This window comes from Electrona antarctica (assembly GCF_951216825.1).
Source record: "Electrona antarctica genome assembly, chromosome: 10".
In the NCBI taxonomy this organism is placed as follows: domain Eukaryota; kingdom Metazoa; phylum Chordata; class Actinopteri; order Myctophiformes; family Myctophidae; genus Electrona; species Electrona antarctica.
Window position 1 is genome coordinate 32524129 of NC_136791.1, and position 6270 is coordinate 32530398.

At 44.9% G+C, this 6270-nt stretch overlaps 1 protein-coding gene across 2 annotated transcripts in view; it reads right to left on the reverse strand.

Annotated features, from left to right (window-relative positions):
- Positions 1–4254: 4254 nt before the first annotated feature.
- camkmt (calmodulin-lysine N-methyltransferase) overlaps positions 4255–6270 on the reverse strand; it is a 131315-nt gene continuing 129299 nt past the window's right edge. The window contains exon 12 of one of the 2 annotated variants that reach the window (XR_013791003.1): positions 4255–6161. The gene's annotated coding sequence lies outside the window, so the exon portion shown is untranslated. The other variant, XM_079512662.1, reaches the window with a different exon arrangement.

Consider the following 6270-nt stretch of genomic DNA (forward strand, 5'->3'; position numbering starts at 1 on the left):
AGGAATGACTTGTCTTAGTCTAGATTTTATTTGTTCGAGCTTTTCAATATATTTAGTCTTAGTTTTAGTCGTTCAAGCTTAGTTTTTAATCTAGTTTTAGTCAGTGAAAAAAGGTAGTTGACATTTTTCTTCATTGTTTTAATCAGTTTAGAGATTGAGACAGGAAAGAAAATTGAGTGAGAGAGAGCCCTATCTTCTGCCGGGCGCAAAGCCCATACACACAATTTTTCAGTAGTACAGACTGCACACACACACACACACACACACACACACACACACACACACACACACACACACACACACACACACACACACACACACACACACACACACACACACACACACACACACACACACACGAACGTGCGCGCGCACACGCACACACACACACACAGTTTTCCTTTTCCTTTCCTTGCTGTTCTCTCCTCCCTCTCCATCTTGACACAGTGCACTGAGCCTAATCGTGGGTAATTGGGTGGGAGGGGCAGTGGGATGGTCCTGCCTTTGTGTGCAAAGGGCAAGGGGTCAAGTTAATGGGGCCCTTGTGTTGAGCATGGAGCACTCTCTCTCTATCTCTCTCTCTCTCTCTCACTCTCTCTTTCAGTAGGCCTATGCCTTTCTCCTCTGCTCTCTCCATTTCTGTACTTGATCACACACTCGGCCAGTCAATCCCTGCTACCAATCAGTCTTCCACTCGACTTCAGTCTCTCTCTCTCTCTCTCTGCTGTTTCAGTCTCGTGTTGCAGTCTTAGCCGTCTCAATCCAACAGATATGGGGCCCTTGCTGGTCACTATCAATTTGCACGCCTGTGTGTGTGTGTGTGTGTGTGTGTGTGTGTGTGTGTGTGTTAGCCCTTGTCTGGGTCCAGCTTAGCCCGCGGGAGGCCATTGTGTTATAAACTGTGACAAGACCTGTCACCAGAACGAATCTGATGGGCAGACATTATCAAGGGGAGTGGGGGTGGTGCACACACAAAAGCACAAGCCCATGAACTACTATAACAGGGATGAACATACTGTAACTGGTGTGCATGCATGGTCAAAATAAATGTTGAGCGGCAGATCAAACGAAATGAAGCGCTCTTGCGTACTGCCGCCAGTACCAACATTTACTAGCCTATGGTGTCACATACTACTCTTATCTATGTCCTGTAAGTAGACTTAGAAATATAATAGTAGTGTTGACAAATTGTGGTGTATTGTGAATCATATAGCATATTCATAACTACATGGTTAGTCATAATTGTACATATAACTTTAACTCTGTATTTCTCCCTGATCTCACTCCAGTGTCTCACCAAGGTGACCGACTAGAACTGACGGTCTAGAGGCTATCTGCAGGTTATCTCTAAAAGTTGCTATAGGCAGCTGTATAAACACATTGTGAGGGTTTATCAATCAGGAAGACCACCTGGGGCTATCCTGGTTGATCAGAGCCATCTTTATGACAGGAGGCAGTGGCACACAACTGCCTCTTATTTTGAAGAGGAAGTCCGTTTCAGTTGTAACCAAGCTGCCTGCATGACATGCTGTTGAAAGTTGTTATGATGCCGTTCGGAGCTCTAGTCACACTTGTGTGTACAGTACACACTTTGGAAGTACGTTAAACATGGAACCTGGAGACGCCAGCAACATCTCAGAGGAGCCAGGTGCTCCTCTGAGAACTAGCCCCAAACACCCCCCCCTGAACTACAAGGATCATACAGTCAATCTACAGAACAAGGACAGATAGACAGCCTTCTGTTCTAATCTATAGGCTACCAGTAGGTGAATAAGAGAATATAAAACCATACCTCGAATAAGGCATCTTACACACCAAGCTTTGGCAGGCAGTCGGACTGGTGAGAATTAAGTCTCCACCCAAAAGTCTATCAGATTTTGTGCCGTCTTTATTGCACCAGGAGTTCCCAGAAGCTCTTGTTTAAAACATAAACAAACAAAGGGACCAATTATTACGCATGTTGAAGATGATCAATAAACTAACTAACTAACTAAAAAGTGGGACTAGTTGGAGGGAGAACATTTCACAAATTCACGTAATTTGCCCTAATACAGGCAGCACTAGGACAGCACAGCGACTGATATATATGTTATGCGGAACACAATTATTTCTGGCAGTAGATCACAATTGAAAACTAGAAATAGTGCCCTTCTGGGCACAGGTCTCCACCAGTGTGTGTGATGTTTGGCAAAATGTTTAGGAGTAATATATATATAATATAGTAATATAGTGTGTGTGTGTGTGTGTGTGTGTGTGTGTGTGTGTGCGCGTGCGTGCGTGCGTGCGTGCGTGCGTGCGTGCGTGCGTGCGTGCGTGCGTGCGTGCGTGCGTGCGCGCGACGCGGCTTGGCCTGTTGTAGCGCCACCATGAGGCTGATTTGAAAACTGTCAAGTGGCATTTCTTCCTCCGCCTAGTGGGAATATGCATGCACAGTTTCACCGCAATCGGACGCTGCGTTGAGTAGTTGTGGTGATTTGTACAAAACGGGTACAAAGCGGGCTACTCCTGAAAAGTTTAGAAGCCAATCGTAGCCAATGAGGGTGGATTATGAGAAATCAAACAAACCCGTCTTGATCACATGACTATGGAGAGCATGTGTACTGATTTGCATGAAATTTGGATAAAATCTGAAGGAGTAATATTAGAAAATGTGTTTTACATATGTCGGCCTCCTGGTGGCGCTATAAAGAGCAGATGTGAAAAATTCCAGGCAAAGGTTTTTCCTTGGCCTCTAGGGAGTTGGCATACAAAGTTATCCACAGATCCTTGCAGTTAGAGGTAAAAACACGTTTTGGACAGTTATAGCGCCACCATGAGGCTGAGTTGAAAATGTTCACGTGGCATTTGTTCCTCGGCCTAGTGGGAATGTGCGTGCACAATTTCACGGAAATCACACGATGTGTTCATGATTTGCAGCATTTTGTTTGAAACTGAGCACTCCTGCAAACTTTGGAAGCCAATCTTAGCCAATCAGGATGGAGTCTGAGAAATCTGAAAGACCTGTTTCGTTGAATGGCTCTAGAGAGACTGTGTACCAATTTGTGTGATGTTTGGACCAAATCTGTAGGTGTACTGTCCAAAAACTTGTGGCGCTATAACAGGCCGTTCTGGAAATTCTGGGGCAGAGGTTCATCGTTGGCATCCAGGGAGTGTGTGTGCAAAATGTGGCATCGACCGGGTTAACAGTGCCAGAGATTAGCTGTTCACAGACGGACGGACGGACAGACGGAGTGCAAAACATACTCTCTCCCCATGCCTTCGGCCTGGTGGAGACAATAAGGCAGACCTTCCTAATGCTTGACATGGTATCTGGAGGTCAAACGATCTACAGGTATATAACCGAGCGGGGCTTGCATTCCCGAATTGCATCATTCTCGACTTGTGTGGCCTTCTGGTAGGCCAGTGCTAGTCCATACAATGTGAACAAGTAAAATATCAAAGAACAACATGGGTACTGTAAAAGGAACAACTCAGCTAATTCATGGCTAGATAACTCTTGGTTTAACTGAGATACATTATTTTTGTGAGGGGTAATCATATTCATTCATATTCTCCCAGTAAGTGCAGAACAGTGCCATCAGCTGATTGTCAGCTGTAGTCTGTGCAGTGAGTTTGGAGCAACTTTTACCTGTGAGTGTTCTTGGGTGGAGCAGGGGGTAAAGCTGCCACCGGCTGAGTCTAGGGGTTCAAATCCATCCGTGGTGTAGCAGCATCCGGCTTGTCGAGCGCGTAAACGAACACAACTGGCTGTGTTCAGACGAGGGAAGCCTGGCAAGGAGGATGATATTTGTCACAGCATGTACTGTACTCCCATGGGCTGAGCTGGGGTGGCACGGAGAAAGATGAACGGAAGGAGTAGGACAGAGGCCTTATGTCCTCCTGGCGATGGCTCCTCATTGGCCGGTGAAGGCGGTGAGCCAGGCTACAGCGGCAAGTAGGAGGAATTAATTCACGACAAAATTGGGAGTTTTTTCTTTCTTTGGTTTTTGTTATACAGAGAAAAAAAAAAAGAATGTACATTGTACAACTCATATGACGTTTAATAATCTGTTCTTAATAAAACATATATAGCCTATGTTCGGAAATATATTCTGAAAATCTCCAATTTCTCCCAAATCTCCAATTTCAGAAGAATGCATGATCGGAATTATGCAGAATTACACAAGAGGGTGTATTTTACCATCATCATTGGCATGACAGTGATGCTGGCACGGATGAGGCTAAACAGAATAAAAGCCAAGGTAATTACTTGAAGATACTTTATTCGTTGACATTCATATACAAAAGTCATTCACCATTTGAATGGAAAAACACAGCACTCAATCCAGTGTCTCAGAATTCATAATCTACAGTGAACTGGATGGTTTTGTTTTCAGTGAGTGGAAAAACGTATCGAGAGACTTCTCGCAATGTGACCCTAAAATGGCTGAACAGAACTATCAAAATACATAGTTCGGCCACTAACAGTTCACACTGGCAGCCATGACTGTACACCAGGTGACCGTTTGTGAATGTCCACGTTGGACATCACATATGACTAATGTTAAGCACAGCATTGCTCAACTAGGGATCTCCCAGTACAAAAGTTCAGAGAATAGCTAAAATGGGTGCGCCATACAAAAGTATTGACCAAAATGTGACATTTATCAGCAGACAGATACAGTGGTGCAACCCTAAGCTCAACCCTTTAGATTTAGGGGCTGGAGCATGCAGTATAGATCTATCTACGCAGCTCCAGAACACCATCTGGCGATCATGTCACAGTGAAGGAAACGGTGGTATCATAGCACATAACGGCTGTGACATCACAGTAGCACCTGATTTATGCTTGGTTGCGTGCCATGTCACAATCTAACGCATTGTGAGCTTGTATAGATCGGCTATTTCCGGTGTGCAACACCAGTGCGCAACTAAGTATAAAACAGGGTTAAGTGGTGTGACGCCACTATTCACTAAGCGGTGGCGCTGTCACAGTGGACACTGCCATCACAGAACATGGTCACAGTGGGGGAAAGTCCGCGTGGACGGATGTGGCTTTCAGCTCAGCGTGCAACTTCAGAGGTTCAGCTTGGACTGTTAAACTGCTAGCTTGAAGTGCCACAAGCCACTGGGTCTAAAGATCAGTGTCTTGTGTATAGTTTTCAGCAATTAACGTATTGAGACCACGGATCTTCAAAACAAAAGTGGCATTCCACAATTTCTCGGTTATGTTTTTTATTTTTCACATAAACCCAAATGATTTCTGAACGAGGGCTCTTAATACACTCACATCTGGAGACGGATGTGGCTAATTAAATTTGTAGCAGGCCGTAGTACTACATCACAGTGACAGAGGAACCCCATGTAAGTCGGACTGCTTTGGGTTGTATTATCTGCAAACCGGGCCCCCCATAACAAGCATTTTTAACACCACAGTAAACCTGTGTGATACATGGGCGCACACCTGAGAAAGGAGTCGGAAGTGTTGAAAAGAAAAGTAACTTGGAAAGACAGCTTTGTCTCACTGTGCATGTGCTTGCTTCCTTTGAGTCAGATTTATTTTTAAAGGGATTAAAACTCCTATAGTTCATACAGTATATTTACAGGTTGGTTAGTGAATCAGGAAAATGTGTTCTATGCCTCAGCAGCGCAAAGCACATTTAATTACTGCACAGTACTGGGGTCGCTATTCATCACACGCACACTCGTAAGCACAGTGCCCCACACACGCACACACGCACACGCACACACGCACACACACACGTTGTGCAATGTGCATAATGGAACGAACACTTGAAATGTATGCACAAAGAGGGATAGACACAGAACTGCTGCACAACCTATCATAGGAAATGAATTACAGATGGCTTCCAAGAGCCAAGAGCACAGTGGCACTACCTTAATACTGATTGGCAAAAAGGTGATTTACTGACTTGGCTGACTGACTGGATGCTTACCAAGACAGGTGATTAACTCACTGACTGGTTTTCAAACGAGCAAGGTGAGTGATTCCACAATTGACTGGCTAATAGGCCAGTTGGCTGGCAAGGGCTGGCCGTCTCAAAGCTCTCAGAATGACTGGTCAATGACTGGCCGTCTCAAAGCTCTCAGAATGACTGGTCAATGACTGGCCGTCTCAAAGCTCTCAGAATGACTGGTCAATGACTGGCCGTCTCAAAGCTCTCAGAATGACTGGTCATTGACTCTCAGAATGACTGGTTAATGACTCTTCTCTCAGAATGACTGGTCAATGACTCTTCTCTCAGAATGACTGGTCAATGACTCTTCTCT